Consider the following 19,817-nt stretch of genomic DNA (forward strand, 5'->3'; position numbering starts at 1 on the left):
CTGCTTTTGCAACAGCTAATGGGGATCCTAATAAAATACCAAATACCAAAATAATGGCTGGAATGGAGCGAATAGAATGGCATCACGTACACTACCAGTCAAAAGTTAAAAGTTTGGACACACCTACTCATTCAAGGGTTTTTCTTTATTTTTACTATTTTCTACATTGTAGAATAATAGTGAAGACATCAAAACTATGAAATAACACATATTGAATCATGTAATAACCAAAAAAGTGTTAAACAAATCAACATATATTTTATATTTGAGATTCTTCAAATGGCCACCCTTTGCCTTGATGACAGCTTTGCACACTCTTGGCATTCTCTCAACCAGCTTCATGAGGTAGTAACCTGGAATGCATTTCAATTAACAGATGTGCCTTCTTAAAAGGTTGTTTGTGGAATTTAATGCGTTTGAGCCAATCAGTTTTGTTGTGACAAGGTAGGGGGGGTATACAGAAGATAGCCCTATTTGGTAAAAGACCAAGTCCATATTATGGCAAGAACAGCTCAAATAAGCAAAGAGAAACGACAGTCCATCATTACTTTCTGCTTGGGCCAAGAAACACGAGCAATGGATATTAGACTGGTGGAAATCTGTCCTTTGGTCTGGAGTCAAAATTGGAGATTTTGGGTTCCAACCGCCGTGTCTTTGTGAGATTGTGGATGATCTCTGCATGTATATTTCCCACCGTAAAGCATGGAGGGGGAGGTGTTATGTTGTGGGGCTTTGCTGGTGACACTGTCTGCCATTCTTCACCGTAGTGAAGGTGCTAGGCTCCCTCCAGACGTGACGCTTGTCATTCAGGCCAAAGAGTTCAATCTTGGTTTCATCAGACCAGAGAATCTTGTTTCTCATGGTCTGAGAGTCCTTTAGGTGCTTTTGGCAAACTCCAAGCGGGCTGTCATGTGCCTTTTACTGAGGAGTGGCTTCCGTCTGGCCACTCTACCATAAAGGCCTGGTTGGTGGAGTGCTGCAGAGATGGTTGTCCTTCTGGAAGGTTCTCCCATCTCCACAGAGGAACTCTGGAGCTCTGTCAGAGTGACCATTGAGTTCTTGGTCACCTCCCTGACCAAGGCCCTTCTCCCCCGATTGCTCAGTTTGGCCGGGTGGCCAGCTCTAGGAAGAGTCTTGGTGGTTCCAAACTTCTTCCATTTAAGATTGATGGATACCACTGTGTTCTTGGGGACCTTCAATGCTGCAGAAATGTTTTGGTACCCTTCCCCAGATCTGTGCCTTGACAAAATCCTGTCTCAGAGCTCTACGGACAATTGCTTCGACCTCATGGCTTGGTTTTTGCTCTGACATGCACTGTCAACTGTGGGACCTTATATAGACAGATGTGTGCCTTTCCAAATCATGTCTAATCAATTGAATTTACCACAGGTGGACTCCAATCAAGTTGTAGAAACATCTGAAGGATGATCAATGGAAACAGGATGCACCTGAGCTCAATTTTGAGTGTCATAGCAAAGGGTCTGAATACTTATGTAAATAAGGTGTTTCTGTGTTTTATTTTTAATACATTTGGTACAATTTCTAAAAACCTATTTTCGCTTTGTCATTATGGGGTATTGTGTGTAGATTAATGAGGGGGGGAATGATTTAATCCATTTTAGAATAAGGCTGTAACGTAACAATGTGGAAAAAGGGAAAGGGAGAGAGAGAGAGAGAGAGAGAGAGAGAGAGAGAGAGAGAGAGAGAGAGAGAGAGAGAGAGAGAGAGAGAGGGGGGGAGAGGGAGAGACAGCGAGAGAGAGAGAGAGAGAGAGAGAGAGAGGGGGGAGAGGGAGAGACAGCGAGAGAGAGAGAGAGAGAGAGAGAGAGAGAGCGAGAGAGAGAGAGAGAGAGAGAGAGAGAGAGAGAGAGAGAGAGAGAGAGAGAGAGAGAGAGAGAGAGAGAGAGAGAGAGAGAGAGAGAGAGAGAGAGAGGCCTAGAGCTGCAGGATGATGAGTCAGAAGGGTGTGGTCTGTCTCCTGGAGAAGTCTGCTGTCTGCTCATCAGGAAGAGAAAACAAACACTCACAGGTCTATACTGGGATCAATATGTTTACATGGCCTGTGTCCCAAACAGCACCCTATTGCCTATGTAGTGCACTACTTTTAACCACAGGCATATGAGCCCTTGTCAAAGGTAATGCACTATATAGGGAATAGTGTGCCATTTGGGATTCATAGTTGTGTTCAAACGTATTAGAAGACATAGACAATCAATGGAATACTAAACTGACAGACCTATGCAGATTCTACACTAACATAATATTATCATCAAAGCTGAGCTACAGCTTGTCATTCTGGACTTCACCTAACAAGACAGTAAATCCATTTGAATTCAATCACTTTTTTTTGACAGCATCCCTTTTGATTTGAACAAAACTATCCACACACACTAAGTAGTTAGAAAGTCACTTTTTGGACCAGTGGCCAAAAACATTTCAGGAGATAAAGATTCTCAAAGTTGACCGATTTTTCATACCATGAGACATCCATGTCTTCCTCACTGGAAAAGATAAACGGTTGCATTTGATATCATTTCAAAGCCTACAAACAGTGTTGTCAAACGACTTTATTATTTTTTAATGAAACTGTTGTCTTTTTTTTTTTTTACCTTTAAAGGAAAGGTTCACCCATTCTAAATGTAATGTTGTTTTAGTGCATCTCGGAGTGAAGTTCTATTCCATGCATCATTTCATGTTTTCACGTGTATCTGAGTTATTGGCGTTCAAGCATGTAGAAATCCGTCCGGTATGATGTACCACTGTGATAAAGTCGCTCTCACTGGAAGTTAATGGGACTTTTAGATCGCGAAAACGTCTATCATACATGTCAGATTTCAATACTGGCCGATGTCATAACTCGGGAGGATGTCTTCTCTCGAATGAGCCATTGATCATATTTTTTGCGATCTTCCTATCTCGAGAAATGTGTAATTTAACGGAGGGTCTAGCACATTTTTCCAATTTGTCTGCCTATTTAGTCCAGGGTGCATTGCGTGGTGCCGTTGCCAGATATATTATAGATAGGAGATAGGAATCCAATGAATTAACTAACGTATAACGCCCCACCCATATAAAATATTTTGACAACCCTGTTTGTAAACTTTTAAATGATATCAATCTCAACTGTTCATCTTTTCCAGTGCTGAAGACATGGATGTCTCATGGTACGGTGGGGTATGTAAAATAGGTACATTTTGAGCACCTTTATCTCTTGAATGTTTTGGCATTCCCGTCCAAAAAGTCACTTTCTGAGCACTTCTATAATTGGCAAATAGGTATGATTTCATTCAAATCAAAAGCGGTGCTGTCAAAAAAAGTGATTGAATTCAAATGAATTTACCCAAGAACAAGCTAAACATAAGCCTTAATGCCCTACTAGGTGATTCACGTTGTTCATATTTGTATTTGTATTTATTAGGGATCCCCATTAGCCTTGGCAGCAGCTACGCTTCCTGGGGTCCAAACACATTAAGGTACTTACATTACACATCAAACAAAAGATAAAACAGTACATCATATAACATTATCACACCACTACATATCTACAACACAAAATGTATAATACCACCATACAACAATATTACAATGTGTGTGTGTGTAGAGTGCGTGTGCTAGCGCTTGTGTGCGTGTGCATATTACAGTGTCCCAAAACGTTTTGGTGTTAGTGCTACAGGACTGAACACCTCCCTCTGCAACTGGATCCTGGGCTTCCTGACGGGCCGCCCCCAGGTGGTGAGGGTAGGTAACAACACATCTGCCACGCTGATCCTCAACACGGGGGGGTCCTCAGGGGTGCGTGCTCAGTCCCCTCCTGTACTCCCTGTTCACCCATGACAAGTAGTGATGAAGTCAATCACTCCTCCACTTTGAGCCAGGAGAGATTGACATGCATATTATTAATGTTAGATCTCTGTGTACATTTAAGGGCCATTTACAGTGGAGAATAAAAGTATTTAGTCAGCCACCAATTGTGCAAGTTCTCCCACTTAAAAAGATGAGAGAGGCCTGTAATTTTCATCATAGGTACACGTCAATTATGACGGACAAATTGAGGAAAAAAAATCCAGAAAATCACATTGTAGGGTTTTTAATGAATTTATTTGCAAATTATGGTGGAAAATAAGTATTTGGTCACCTACAAACAAGCAAGAATTCTGGCTCTCACAGACCTGTAACTTCTTCTTTAAGAGGCTCCTCTGTCCTCCACTCGTTACCTGTATTAATGGCACCTGTTTGAACTTGTTATCAGTATAAAAGACACCTGTCCACAACCTCAAACAGTCACACTCCAAACTCCACTATGGCCAAGACCAAAGAGCTGTCAAAGGACACCAGAAACAAAATTGTAGACCTGCACCAGGCTGGGAAGACTGAATCTGCAATAGGTAAGCAGCTTGGTTTGAAGAAATCAACTGTGGGAGCAATTATTAGGAAATGGAAGACGTAAAATTATCACAAGAACGGTGAGCAAAAATCCCAGAACCACACGGAGGGACCTAGTGAATGACCTGCAGAGAGCTGGGACCAAAGTAACAAAGCCTACCATCAGTAACACACTACGCCGCCAGGGACTCAAATCCTGCAGTGCCAGGCGTGTCCCCCTGCTTAAGCCAGTACATGTCCAGGCCCGTCTGAAGTTTGCTAGAGTGCATTTGGATGATCCAGAAGAGGATTGGGAGAATGTCATATGGTCAGATGAAACCAAAATAGAACTTTTTGGTAAAAACTCAACTTGTCGTGTTTGGAGGACAAAGAATGCTGAGTTGCATCCAAAGAACACCATACCTACTGTGAAGCATGGGGGTGGAAACATCATGCTTTGGGGCTGTTTTTCTGCAAAGGGAGCAGGACGACTGATCCGTGTAAAGGAAAGAATGAATGGGGCCATGTATCGTGAGATTTTGAGTGAAAACCTCCTTCCATCAGCAAGGGCATTGAAGATGAAACGTGGCTGGGTCTTTCAGCATGACAATGATCCCAAACACACCACCCGGGCAACGAAGGAGTGGCTTCGTAAGAAGCATTTCAAGGTCCTGGAGTGGCCTAGCCAGTCTCCAGATCTCAACCCCATAGAAAATCTTTGGAGGGAGTTGAAAGTCCGTGTTGCCCAGCGACAGCCCCAAAACATCACTGCTCTAGAGGAGATCTGCATGGAGGAATGGGCCAAAATACCAGCAACAGTCTGTGAAAACCTTGTGAAGACTTACAGAAAACGTTTGACCTGTGTCATTGCCAACAAAGGGTATATAACAAAGTATTGAGAAACTTTTGTTATTGACCAAATACTTATTTTCCACCATAATTTGCAAATAAATTCATTAAAAATCCTACAATGTGATTTTCTGGAGAAAAAAAATCTCATTTTGTCTGTCATAGTTGACGTGTACCTATGATGAAAATTACAGGCCACTCTCATCTTTTTAAGTGGGAGAACATGCACAATTGGTGGCTGACTAAATACTTTTTTCCCCCACTGTAATTAGATGTATGAGCCAGGGACACACTACCAAAACAATTAACACAACAACAATCTAAAGTAGACATTTTCACATGTTTCACTGTACTCTAACAATAACATCTCAGGCAGCAATTACATGCAGATGCTGTATATCTACAAACAAACTGGGAATGCTTCCAAAATGCCTCTTTATCCTCAGCCACAACCCAACAAAGGCTCTCCTCTCTCTCTCTCTCTCTCTCCCCCCATCTCTCTCTCTCTCACTCCTCTCTCTCTCTCTCTCTCTCTCTCTCTCTCTCACTCCTCTCTCTCTCTCTCTCCCTCCCCCTTTCTCACCCTCTCTCTCTCACTCCTCTCTCTCTCTCCCCCCCCTTTCTCACCCTCTCTCTTCTCTTCTCCTCTCTCTCCATCTCCCTCTCTCACCCTCTCTCTCTCACTCCTCTCTCTCTCTCCCCCCTTTCTCACCCTCTCTCTTCTCTTCTCCTCTCTCTCCATCTCCCTCTCTCACCCTCTCTCTCTCTCTCTCTCTCTCTCTCTCTCTCTCTCCTCTCTCTCTCTCCCCCCTTTCTCACCCTCTCTCTTCTGTTCTCCTCTCTCTCCATCTCCCTCTCTCACCCTCTCTCTCTCTCTCTCTCTCTCTCTCTCTCTCTCTCTCTCTCTCTCTCGCTATGATACACTCTTAGAGAAAAGGGTTCCAAAAGGGTTCTTCCAGGTAAAACCCTTTTAAGTTCCAGGTAGAACCCTCTATGGAAAGGGTTCTACATGGAACCCAAAACGGTTCTACTTGGAACCAAAAGGGTTCTACCTGGAACCAACAAGGGTTCTTCAAAGGGTTATCCTATGGGGACAGTCGAATAACCCTTTTTAGGTTCTAGACAACAGCTTTCTTTCTAAGAGTGCATCAGTTAACATGTAGATAGTGAATGATCCATTCAGTGTGTGGTACACATGTTCCCTCCCTCATTATAGGATGGAAAAATGTATGTGACCCTGCTCTGTGCTCTCATCACACCGTACCCTGCCTCCTAAATACAACCCTATTCCCTTTATAGTGCACTATAATACAGGGTCTGGTCAAAAGTAGTGCACTATGAAGGGAAGAGGGTGCCATTTGGGATGCACACAGTGTACACTAGGCCCAATAGGTACAGAAACAAGTTCAAGGACAACTTAGAAGCCTGTCTGCTCCAACAAGCTGTTATTTAGACAAGTGTTTATCCTTCAAGCCTACAATTCCACTAAGTCTAATCCTTCTCCCCTTCTCCCCCCCTGAACCGTCCTATTGTGTGTTGTTTGGAATATCAAACCTGGGCAGTTTGTCTCAGGCTGACTGACTTGACTGCTGCATTAGGCTTTAAGGGGCGAATCATATCTTCCACTTTAGTGAAATGTTTGCGTAGTCTTTAGGCTTTATAATAGTCATTTTAATACACAGACCAGAATCCCACTAGTTTACCATGCCTGCTTGTTTATGCCCGCTTGTTTGTATATCTGAGGGGTAGGGGGTACTGATAAACATTTCAGACAGAAGGTGTGGTATATTACCTGCAAAACATATAAGGCAATGTTTATATGAGCCCCTTTCAAACAGCACCTTATTTACCACCTTCTTGCAGGTATACCCCTTTTATACATATCAGTGGGTAACTGCCCCCCCCCCCTTCCTTTGCATTTTTCCTATTTTGTTGCCTTACAACCTGGAATTAAAATTGATTTTTTGGGGGGGTTTGTATCATTTGATTTACACAACATGCCTACCACTTTGAAGATGCAAAATATTTTTTATTGTGAAACAAACAAGAAATAAGACAAAACAACAGAAAAGTTGAGCGTGCATAACTATTCACTCCCCCAAAGTTAATACTTTGTAGAGCCACCTTTTGCAGCAATTACAGCTGCAAGTCTCTTGGGGTATGTCTCTATAAGCTTGGCACATCTAGCCACTGGGAGTTTTGCCCATTCTTCAAGGCAAAACTGCTCCAGCTCCTTCAAGTTGGATGGGTTCCGCTGGTGTACAGCAATCTTTAAGTCATACCACAGATTCTCAATTGGATTGTGGTCTGGGCTTTGACTAGGCCATTCCAATACATGTAAATGTTTCCCCTTAAACCACTTGAGTGTTGCTTTAGCAGTATGCTTAGGGTCATTGTCCTGCTGGAAGGTGAACCTCTGTCCCAGTCTCAAATCTCTGGAAGACTGAAACACGTTTCCCTCAAGAATTTCCCTGTAGTTAGCGCCATCTATCATTCCTTAAATTCTGACCAGTTTCCCAGTCCCTGCCGATGAAAAATATCCACACAGCATGATGCTGCCACCACCATGCTTCACTGTGGGGATGGTGTTCTCAGGGTGATGAGAGGTGTTGGGTTTGCGCAAGACATAGTGTTTTCCTTGATGGCCAAAAAGCTCAATTTTAGTCTCATCTGACCAGCGTACCTTCTTCCATATGTTTGGGGAGTCTCCCACATGGCTTTTGGCAACACCAAACATACTTGCTTATTTTTTTCTTTAAGCAATGGCTTTTTTCTGGCCACTCTTCCGTAAAGCCCAGCTCTGTGGAGTGTACGACTTAAAGTGGTCCTATGGACAGATACTCCAATCTCTGCTGTGGAGCTTTGCAGCTCCGTCAGGGTTATCTTTGGTCTCTTTGTTGCCTCTCTGATTAATGCCCTCCTCGCCTGGTCCGTGAGTTTTGGTGGGCGGCCATCTCTTGGCAGGTTTGTTGTGGTGCCATATTCTTTAAATGTTTTAATAATGTTTTAATAATGGATTTAATGGTGCTCCGTGGGATGTTCAAAGTTTCTGATATTTTTTTATAACCCAACACTGATCTGTACTTCTCCACAACTTTGTCCCTGACCTGTTTGGAGAGCTCCTTGGTCTTCATGGTGCCGCTTGCTTGGTGGTGCCCCTTGCTTAGTGGTGTTGCAGACTCTGGGACCTTTCAGAACAGGTGTATATATACTGAGATCATGTGACAGATCATGTGACACTTAGATTGCACACAGGTGGACTTTATTTAACTAATTATGTAACTTCTGAAGGTAATTGGTTGCACCAGATCTTATTTAGGGTCTTCATAACAAAGGGGGTGAATACATATGCACGCACCACTTTTCCGTTATTTATTTTTGACAATTCTTTGAAAAAAAAAATTCATTTCACTTCACCAATTTGGACTATTTCGTGTATGTCCATTACATGAAATCCAAATAAAAATCCATTTAAATTACAGGTTGTAATGTAACAAAATAGGAAAAACGCCAAGGGGGATGAATACTTTTGCAAGGCACTGTACGTGGCCCAAATATGTTGTTTTGTAAGAGCATTCTATTGGTGGTTATAATTCTTATGGAGCTGGTTAAGAGTTCTGATTTCTAATGAACACCTACTCCAGACAACCAATAGAGCTGCTGTTGTGTGTGTGTGTGTGTGTGTGTGTGTGTGTGTGTGTGTGTGTGTGTGTGTGTGTGTGTGTGTGCGTGCGTGCGTGCGTGCGTGCGTGTGTGTGTGTGTGTGTCTGTGTGTGTGTGTGTGTGTGTGTGTGCGTGCGTTACCCTTCTCGCCTCCAGAAGTCATTGTTGTTAGTTAATGTTCTCTCCGGACCATCGCTGCTGATTGTCCCCCCTGCTCTCTTACAGCAGCTTCGTGTAATTGGTATTACGACTTCTCTTGGCCTTCAATATTTTGTCATATTTCATTATTTATTTCCCTTTCCCGTTCTCCTTGCCTCTGAATAGGGCTGAGGTGTCTCCAGTAGATGGGCAGGTTTATTAAATAACATACACTGCGATGTTTTGAGAGCTGCTAAATTAGGGACTGTACGTTATTTATAATTTACATTACCTGGAGAGAATCGTATCTCTCCGAAATGAAAATGGATGTCCCTCCATTCAGTAAAATATATTTTTTACCAAAGCCTCCCTGAACACTTGGAGAAAAAAAACGAGTGACCCTCCCATATACACAACATAATAATGAAAACATGAAGTGGATAGCAGAGAACATGCTAGAACAACCGGTTACCTCCTAGGACAGACCAGAGCCATCGATCTGCAGTTTTAGAAAACTTCATTTTGTAAGCATTATATTGCAAAGTAGCTAGAAGGTTGTGGATTTGCGGACCACCGCGGACAATTGCCTTCTTTCAACGCATTTAATGCAATTAAGCAGAATATTTTTTTAATACCACAACAGAGCATGACAACCAATGAGTGCATGTTACAGCACTGGACACATTTTGATTTCTATACAGGCTATTGTTAAAAAAGAGAATAGTCGAAGTTTGGAACAGTGCTGAAATTGTCTATCAACTGTAAAAAATGTTATGCAACAGAGACAGTTACAACTGAAGTATTTGATCAGTGAATTCGAGAAAAAGCAATTCATTGTTTAACACTGCGGCCATCAGGGAGGCCTATTTGTAAAACAAAAAAGTGATTTGGGAAACTATCATTTTTCTCATTTATTCCATGACGTTGTTTTTACGAAGTAGATGTGTGTTGGGGGCGATGCAAAATGTTCAGGTAGCCATTTGATTAACTGTTCAGTAGTCTTATGGCTTGGGGGTAGAAGCTGTTAAGGAGACTTTTGGACCTAGACTTGGCACTCCGGTACCGCTTGCCGTGCGGTAGCAGAGAGAACAGTCTATGACTTGGGTGGCTGGAGTCTTTGGCAATTTTTATGGTCTTCCTCTGACACCGCCTGGTATAGAGGTCCTGGATGGCAGGAAGGTTGGCCCCAGTGATGTACTGGGCCGTACGCACTACCCTCTGTAGTGCCTTGCGGTCGGAGGCCAAGCAGTTGCCATACCAGGCGGTGATGCAACCAGTCAGGATGCTCTCGATGGTGCAGCTGTAGAATTTTTTGAGGATCTGAGGACCCATGCCAAATCTTTTCAGTCTCCTGAGGGGGAATAGGCTTTGTCGTGCCCTCTTCACGACTGTCTTGGTGTGTTTGGACCATGATAGTTTGTTGGTGATGTGGACAACAAGGAACTTTAAGCTCTCAACCTGCTCCACTACAGCCAAGTCGATGAGAATGGGGGCGTGCTCGGTCCTCCTTTTCCTGTAATCCACAATCATTTCCTTTGTCTTGGTCACGTTGAGGGAGAGGTTGTTATCCTGGCACCACACGGCCAGGTCTCTGACCTCCTCCCTATAGGCTGTCTCATCGTTGTCGGTGATCAGGCCTACCACTGTTGTGTCGTCGGCAAACTTAATGATGGTGTTGGAGTCATGCTTGGCCATGCAGTCATGGGTGAACAGAGAGTACAGGAGGGGACTGAGCACACACCCCTGAGGGGCCCCCGTGTTGAGGATCACCGTGGCAGATGTGTTGTTACCTACCCTTACCACCTGGGGTCCTTAGCTTAGTGATAAGCTTTGAGGGCACTATGGTATTGAACGCTGAGCTGTAGTCAATGAATAGCATTCTCACGTAGGTGTTCCTTTTGTCCAGGTGGGAAAGGGCAGTGTGGACTGCAATAGAGATTGTATCATCTGTGGATCTGTTGGTGCGGTATTTAACTTGGAGTGGGTCTAGGGTTTCTGGGATAATAGAGTTGATGTGAGCCATGACCAGCCTTTCAAAGCACTTCATGGCTACAGACATGAGTGCTACGGGTCGGTAGTCATTTAGGCAAGTTACCTTAGTAATCTTGGGCACAGGGACTATGGTGGTCTGCTTGAAACATGTTGGTATTACAGACTCAGTCAGGGACAGTTTGAAAATGTCAGTGAAGACACTTGCCAGTTGGTCAGCACATGCTCGGAGTACACGTCCTGGTAATCCGTCTGGCCCTGTGGCCTTGTGAATGTTGACCTGTTTAAAGGTCTTACTCACATCGGCTGTGGAGAGCGTGATCACACAGTCGTCCAGAACAGCTGATGCTCTCATGCATGCTTCAGGGTTGCTTGCCTCAAAGCGAGCATATAAGTAATTTAGCTTGTCTGGTAGGCTCGTGTCACTGGGAAGCTCGCTGCTGTGCTTCCCTTTGTAGTCCGTAATAGTTTGCAAGCCCTGCCACATCCGACGAGCATCGGAGCAGGTGTAGTATGATTCAATCTTAGTCCTGTATTGATGCTTTGCTTGTTTGATGGTTCGTCGGTGGGCATAGCGGGAGTTCTTATAAGCGTCCAGGTTAGAGTCCCGCTCCTTGAAAGCGGCAGCTCTACCCTTTAGCTCAGTGCGGATGTTGCCTGTAATCCATGGCTTCTGGTTGGGGTATGTACGTACAGTCACTGTGGGGATGATGTCATCGATGCACTTTTTGATGAAGCCAGTGACTGATGTGGTATACTCCTCAATGCCATCGGAAGAATCCCGGAACATATTATGGTCAGATTTGCCAAATGGAGGGCAAGTGAGAGCTTTGTACGCGTCTCTGTGTGTGGAGTAAAGGTGGGCTAGAGTTTTTTTCCCATCTGGTTGCACATTTAACATGCTGTTAGAAATGAGGTCAAACAGATTTACATTTCCCTGCATTAAAGTCCCCGGCCACTAGGTGCGCCGCCTCTGGATGAGCCTCAAACCAAAAACTGGCCAAACTCATGTTTCCAAAAGTGAATTCAAAGGCACTGTAGAAATGACTGTATAGCCTAATAAGGCATTTTTTATTTTCATTATTATTTAATTATAAGTAATTAAGGCTACCTGGCTTGTTCCTGACTGATTTAGTGTTAGTTTGTTGTTTAATAGCCTGTTGCAGCGCTCCTTCACTTTTTTTCAAACCGGGCTGCATGGTAAGATTATTTGTGGAAAAGGACTAATTACCACTAAAATTCCATGAAAATTATAGAATGAAAAACTAAATAAATATGTAGGTAGGTAGGTAGCCTAAATCAGTGTTTCCCAACCCTGGTCCTCGAGTTCCCCCAACAGTACACATTTTAATTGTAACCCTGGACAAGCACACCTGATTGCTGGATGAGCAGAAACGAAAAGATGGTGGTAGCAGACGCTGAAGTGAAGTGAATCTAATGGCGGTAGAATCAAGGAGAATTTAAATATTTTTCCTAAATATGGAAAATGGAGCAAAGCAGTGCTGAGAATGTCCCTTCGTATCTTGTAGGAGTACGGTTTGTTAATGAGGATCAGCTGATCGGATTACCAATCTTGAAGAATCCATTTGAGCTATCCAAACTTGTGGAGAGAGTGCTGGGTAAAGTGAAGGCTGTGAGGATCACGAGAGGCGGGCTGGTTTTGATTTTTTTGTACTTCTGCGGATCAGAAGGAGCGTGTGTTGCGTCTCACCCGATTTGATAAGTTTGATGTGTGGTGTGTGTCTCTTCTGAACAGGGCACTCCTCAAGGGGGTAATATCTAGTGTCTCGTGGGAAGTCGATGTTGAAGAGATGAAAAATATTCCTGGAGTGATTGATGCACGTCGGATGAATCGTGTTGTGAATGATGAAAAAATGAAAAGTGTATCTGTTCTTTTGTTTTTTGATATGGAGTCTCTCCCTACTCAAGTGCAGTTTGGGTATATTAACTACAGAGTCAGAGCATCTATCCCAAGACCAATGCAGTGTGATCACTGTAAAGATTTTGGTCATGTTTCAAGTGTTTGCAGAAGGGAGAAGCAGAGATGTCCAAGTTGTGGAAAAGATAATATAATGTGTTATAAAAGTGATGAAAATGTGGCATGTTGCAATTGTGGTGGAGCCACGTCTTTGGAATGCCAGACAAGGGTGAAAGAGAATGAGGTGGCCAAGGTCAGGGCTGTCCAGAGCATTTCATATGCAGCGGCTGTTAAAAGGGTTGAGGGTTTGAATGGAGCTCCTGAAGAGTCCATGGTGGTGGATAGGCATAAAAAAACAAATAATGAAAGAAAAGCATTGCAAGTTTGAATTTTGCAAAGTTAGTGTGGGAGAGGTGGAAAAATTATTGTTATCAATCAATAATGACAAAACTCCTGGCATTGACAACTTAGATGGAAAGCTACTGAGGATGGTAGCTGACTCTATAGACACTCCTATCTGTTAAATCTTTAATCTGAGCCTAGAGGAAGGTCTTTGTCCTCAGGCCTGGAGGGAAGCCAAAGTAATTCCGCTACCCAAGAATGGTAAAGCAGCCTTTACTGGTTTTAACAGCAGACCTATCAGCTTGCTGCCAGCTCTTAGCAAACTGTTGGAAAAAATTGTGTTTGACCAAATACAATGCTATTTCTCTGTAAACAAATTAACAAGTGACTTTCAGCATGCTTATAGGGAAGGGCACTCAACATGTACTGCACTGACACAAATGACTGATGATTGGTTGAAAGAAATTGATAATAAGAAGATTGTGGGGGCTGTACTGTTAGATTTCAGTGCAGCCTTTGATATTATTGACCCTAACCTGTTGTTGAAAAAACGTATGTGTTATGGCTTTTCAACCTCTGCCAAATCGTGGATTCAGAGCTATCTATCTAATAGAACTCAAAGGGTTTCTTTAATGGAAGCTTCTCTAATGTCAAACATGTAAAGTGTGGTGTACCACAGGGCAGCTCTCTAGGCCCTCTTCTCTTTTCTATTTTTACCAATGACCTGCCACTGGCATTAAACAAAGCGTGTGTGTCCATGTCTGCTGATGATTCAACCATATACACATCAGCAACCACAGCTAATGAAGTCACTGAAACCCTTAACAAAGAGTTGCAGTCTGTTTTGGAATGGGTGGCCAGTAATAAACTTGTCCTGAACATCTCTAAAACTAAGAGCACTGTATTTGGTACAAATCATTCCCTAAATTCTAGACCTCAGCTGAATCTGGTAATGAATGGTGTGTATGTTTTTGCTCCAACCCTAATCTAGCACACCTGATTCTAATCATTAGCAGGTTGATAAGATGAATCAGGTTAGTAACACATGGGGTTGGAGCAAAAACCTACAGGAGGGTAGCTCTCCAGGAACAGGGTTGGGCAACCCTGCCTTAGATTGTAAACTATCATGGTCAAAACATATATGAATATATATACCATGGTGCTTGCTTACGGAGCTGTGAGGGGAACGGCACCTCCGTACCTTCAGGCTCTGATCAGTCCCTACACCCAAACGAGGGCATTGCGTTCTTCCATCTCTGGCCTGCTGGTCCCCCTACCTCTGCGGAAGTACAGTTCCCGCTCAGCCCAGTCAAAACTGTTCGCTGCTCTGGCACCCCAATGGTGGAACAAGCTCCCTCACGACGCCAGGACAGCGGAGTCACTGACCACCTTCCGGAGACACTTGAAACCCTACCTCTTTAAGGAATACCTGGGATAGTATAAAAGTAATCCTTCTACCCCCCACCCCACCCCCACACAACATTTTTTTTTAGATATATATATAAAAGAAATGAAAATTAAAAAATATACTCTAAAAATTAACAAATTAGAAAAATATATATTTTTAAAATGTGTAAAGTGGTTTCCCACTGGCTATCATAAGGTGAATGCACCTATTTGTAAGTCGCTCTGGATAAGAGCGTCTGCTAAATTACGTAAATATAAATGTAAATATAGATTCATTGGTTGTAAAGATGGGGAGAGGTCTGTCTGTAATAAAGAGATGCTCTGCTTTTTTGACACCACACTCCAAAAAGCAAGTCCTGCAGGCTCTAGTTTTGTCTAATCTTGATGATTGTCCAGTCGTGTGGTCGAGTGCTGCAAGGAAAGACCTAGTTAAGCTGCAGCTGGCCCAGAACAGAGCGGCACGTCTTGCTCTTCATTGTAATCAGAGGGCTGATATTAATGCTATGCATGCCAGTCTCTCTTGGCTAAGAGTTGAGGAGAGACTGACTGCATCACTTCTTATTTTTATAAAAAACATTAATGTGTTGAAAATTGTTTGCATAGTCAACTTACACACAGCTCTGACACACACACTTACTCCACCAGACATGCCACCAGGGGTCTTTTCACAGTCCCCAAATCCAGAACAAATTCAAGAAAGCGTACAGTATTATATAGAGCCACTATGGCATGGAACTCCGTTCCATCTCATATTGCTCAAATAAACGGCAAACCTGGTTTCAAAAACAGATAAAGCAACACCTCACGGCACAAGGCCTCTCCCCTATTTGACCTAGATAGTTTGTGTGTATGTATTGATATGTAGGCTACGTGTGCCTTTAACATTTTTTTATGTAGTTCTGTCCTTGAGCTGGGGACGGTCATCCAACTCGTAATTCTAACTCTGGAACTCGGGCCTCTTTCTAGAGTTCCGATAGTTCGACCTGAAGATCACCGAAGTCATGATTTGGTCTCGTATTTTGCGAGTTCCCAGTTGTTTTGAACGTGGCATACGACCGCACGTAGCGGTACTTAATGGCAGACCTAGACCCTGTCACACTGAATGAGCCAAGACGGCCGACAATCGTTTAAGACTTAAGAATTTGCCCACGAGTGGAAATTTTGTTTGGGACGGCAAACATTGTACAGTGCAAAGGTCTTAAGGCCAGGGCCTAAATTGATAAAGTGTCCCAGAGTAGGAGTGCTGATCTGGGCGGCAGGTAGCTTAGTGGTTAAGTGTGTTGTGCCAGTAACCGAAAGGACGCTGGTTCTAATCCCTGAGCCGACTAGGTGAAAAATCTGTAGATGTGCCCTTGAGGAAGGCACTTAACCCTAATTGCTCTGGATAAGAGCATCTGCTAAATGACAAAAAAAAAAGGTTCTCCCTGTCCATTCATTATAATCTAAAAAGCAATACCGATGCTAGATTTGAGTTTTGGTCGTTGGATGATTTGGGACAAGGGAGGACGGTCAATTTTTCAATTGGGTCTTGAGCTGAAAAAGTTTAAGAACCCCTGGCCTATTTCATTGAACTTGTTGTTTTGATGTTTTATTACATTTTTCTTGGGCTACTGGTTAGGGTAAATAGGCTATAAAAAACATCATGAATTACAGGTTCAATTAAATAATTGCGCAAACCTTGCCCCTGGAAATGTGATAGCTACTCCAGCTAAACTGATTAACTAGAATAAATAAGAAATTCCTTCCAGTAGGTTTCATTAGAAAATCCTCATTAGGTCCTTACAAGGTAAAGCATTGCCGTTTCAGCACCCCGCCCTAAACACCTGATAAGGCTTTTGTCCGGTCAGAGCCTCCCGGGTCTGCCATTCCTTGACTTCAGGAAACAGCACACTGACACCCCCCCTATTGTTGATCCACCCTTCCGGGAACAGCGAACCGTTCTTGACCGAAAACCTTTATCAAAGTTGCGGAATCCTTTTTGTATTCCAACATCCATCGTCACTCGTATGCTGTGCCTTTTCAATAGTTTACTAAAAAACATCCATAAAGTATCGAAGGTTGATTTCCCTACAACTCGAGGGAGTAACTTTGGTTGGGAAAGAGGAAAACTTTGAATCACTGGACGAATTCCCGATTCCATTCCACCATTTTGGGGTGTTTTTTTTTAGCTGGACAAGTTTTCAAGTGTATTGTCTTTCGGTAAGTTTTCACCGTGATTTAAGTTTGTTTTTCGTTAGTTACAAAAGTAGCTGGTTGTCTACTCGTTTTAGTCCGTTACATTGACTATTTGTCACAATTATTATTTTTTAATTGTTTCAACGTAATACGAAACTCAATTGTACGGGGTCTCTCCAGTCAGTCTCGCTAGTATTGTGCTAGCTAACGTTAGTTACACCTGGCTAGTTAGTAAACAGTGTTGAAAATACTGTACTAACGTTTATTGACTAACTAGTCCATTTACTGACCAACTTTAAATTATGTTATGGTTGTTGGTAACTTCAACAGTCATAGGAGTAACTTTTTGAAGTTGCGTGGGATGTGCGATGTGGCCACTTGTCACGACGTCGTTCGTTAGCTAACTAAGTTAGCCACAGTTAGCTAAATTAGTCACAGCCAACTAACCAAATCGTCGCCAACCACCAAATGTTTGTCATTAGCGCAAAACCAGCTCAGATGTAAGGACAAACTAGAAATAGTATTAGTTTTGTAAGTTAGTTAAGTGAAGACTTGTTAGTTAACTAACTAACAATTCCAACGTCCCAGTTCAAACGCATCCAGCCTGGGTGGGGAGAGTGCACCCATCCGTTGTAATCAGTGCCTTAATGATGCTCCTAGCCTGAACTGCCAAAGTTTACAAAAAATGGAATAATAGTTACAGCTCAATCACTTGACTGCTGCCGTCCGCATATCCTCGACTAGATATCTAACAGCAACCTAATATGATACGTTCTCTCAATCTGACATCTTCTCCAATCATATTGTAAACATAGCCAGTTTTCTATAAATAGGCCCACCAGAAATAAATGATCATAACCCTACCATTTATCACTATCTACATGTTATTTATTTAGGCCTAGCTAGCTAGTTGACTTGGATAGATTCGGTTGTAGATTTTTCTTTCTTGACTGCGTTTGGCCTAAATTTCGCCATTGTCATACCAATGACCCCCTACCTCACCCTCTAAACCCCCCTACCCCCTACCCCACCCTCTAAACCCCCCCTACCCCCTACCCCACCCTCTAAACCCAGCTGAACTGCCCCCCTTCCCAAAAAGCAGAATTAGCATGACAGGAGCTGAATTATTTTTATTTTTTAGTCATTTAGCAGACACTCTTATCCAGAGCGACTTACAGTTAGTGAGTGCATACATTTTCATACTGAATTGAATTGAAAAGGCTTGGAAAATAAAATGCTTGGTATATGCTCAGTGCTCTGTTGACAGTTCAGAGATGCACAGTGGTCTAAGGCACTGCATCGCAGTGCTAGCTGTGCCACTAGAGATCCTGGTTCGAATCCAGGCTCTGTCGGCCGCGACCAGGAGACCCATGGGGCGGCGCACAATTGGCCCAGCGTCGTCCAGGGTAGGGGAGGGAATGGCTGGCAGGGATGTAGCTCAGTTGGTAGAGCATGGCGTTTACAACGGCAGGGTTGTGGGTTCGTTTCCCACGGGGGGCCAGTATGAAAATATATGCACTCACTTAACTGTAAGTCGCTCTGGATAAGAGCGTCTGCTAAATGACTAAAATGTAAATGGTCCTCTGTAGCTCAGCTGGTAGAGCACGGCGCTTGTAACGCCAAGGTAGTGGGTTCGATCCCCGGGACCACCCATACACAAAAAATGTATGCACGCATGACTGTAAGTCGCTTTGGATAAAAGCGTCTGCTAAATGGCATATTATAATATAATTATTATAATTATTATAATAAATGCACATGTTTTTGTAGGAAATCTTTTTTTTTTTAAACAGGAATTTCGAATGAGTATGAAAAGCATTTACTAAAATATGTAAATATGTCTTGTCTCAATGCATATCCGTCGGGTCGCATGAACGCAGAATTCAGCGTTTTTATACCATAAAATAAAATGCATTAATATCTTCCATTGATATAGTCACCCTAATGCTGGCCACCCTACAAGGGTAATAAAAACTCCAATAACATTTGAACTGATTATTATAGAGACATGAGGTTCGGACCATTGGTTTTCTTGAAGGATTATATGCACAAATATAAACTGGGTGGTTCGAGCCCTGAATGCTGATTGGCTGACAGCCGTGGTATGACAAAGCATGTATTTTTACTGCTCTAATTATGTTGGTAACCAGTTTATAATAGCAATAAGACACCTCTGGGGTTTGTCGTATATAGTCAATATACCATGGCTAATGGCTGTATCCAGGCACTCCGCGTTGCGTCGTGCTAAAGAACAGCCCTTAGTCGTGGTATATTGGCCATATACCACACCCCCTCGTGCCTTATTGCTTAATTATAAACTGGGTGGTTCGAGCCCTGAATGCTGATTGGCTGACACCCGTGGTATATCAGACCGTATACCACAGGTATGACAAATGTATTTTAACCGCTCAAATTATACTGAACAAAAATATAAATGCAACATGAAAACCATTTCTAGGATTTTTATGAGTTATTGTTCAGATAAGGAAATCAGTCAATTGAAATACATTTTATTAGGCCCTCATCTATGGATTTTAGATGACTGGGCAGGGCCATGGTTGGTTCTGGGAGGGAATAGGCCCACCCACTTGGGAGCCAGGCCGACCCACAGGGGAGCCAGGCCCAGCCAAGCAGAATTAGTTTTTCCCCACAAAAGGGCTTTATTACAGATAGAATTACTCCTCCGCACAGCCCTTAGCCGTGATAAATTGGCCATATAGCACACCGCTAACGTGCTCTAATGTGATTAGCATGACTGTTGTAAATAACAGCCAACTTTCCAGGACATAGACATGTCTTATATGGGCAGAAAGCTTACATTCTTGTTAATCTAACTGCACTGTCCAATTTACAGTAGCTATTACAGTGAAAAAGTTTGAGGAGAGTGCACAACAACAAAAGACGTATCACAGCAACTGGTTTGATACATTCACCTCTGAAGGACCCCCTGTAGCTCAGTTGGTAGAGCATGGCG

General features: G+C 43.0%; 1 protein-coding gene across 3 annotated transcripts in view; it reads left to right on the forward strand.

Moving 5' to 3' along the window:
* Positions 1-16,561: 16,561 nt before the first annotated feature.
* The window catches only part of LOC121587436 (catenin alpha-1), a 215,167-nt gene continuing 211,911 nt past the window's right edge, over positions 16,562-19,817 (forward strand). For 2 of the 3 annotated variants that reach the window (XM_041904326.2, XM_041904336.2), the window contains exon 1: positions 16,563-16,867. The gene's annotated coding sequence lies outside the window, so the exon portion shown is untranslated. Of the gene's footprint in view, positions 16,868-19,817 lie in introns of all 3 variants that reach the window. The other variant, XM_041904344.2, reaches the window with a different exon arrangement.

This window comes from Coregonus clupeaformis, chromosome 2 (assembly GCF_020615455.1).
Source record: "Coregonus clupeaformis isolate EN_2021a chromosome 2, ASM2061545v1, whole genome shotgun sequence".
Lineage (NCBI taxonomy): Eukaryota > Metazoa > Chordata > Actinopteri > Salmoniformes > Salmonidae > Coregonus > Coregonus clupeaformis.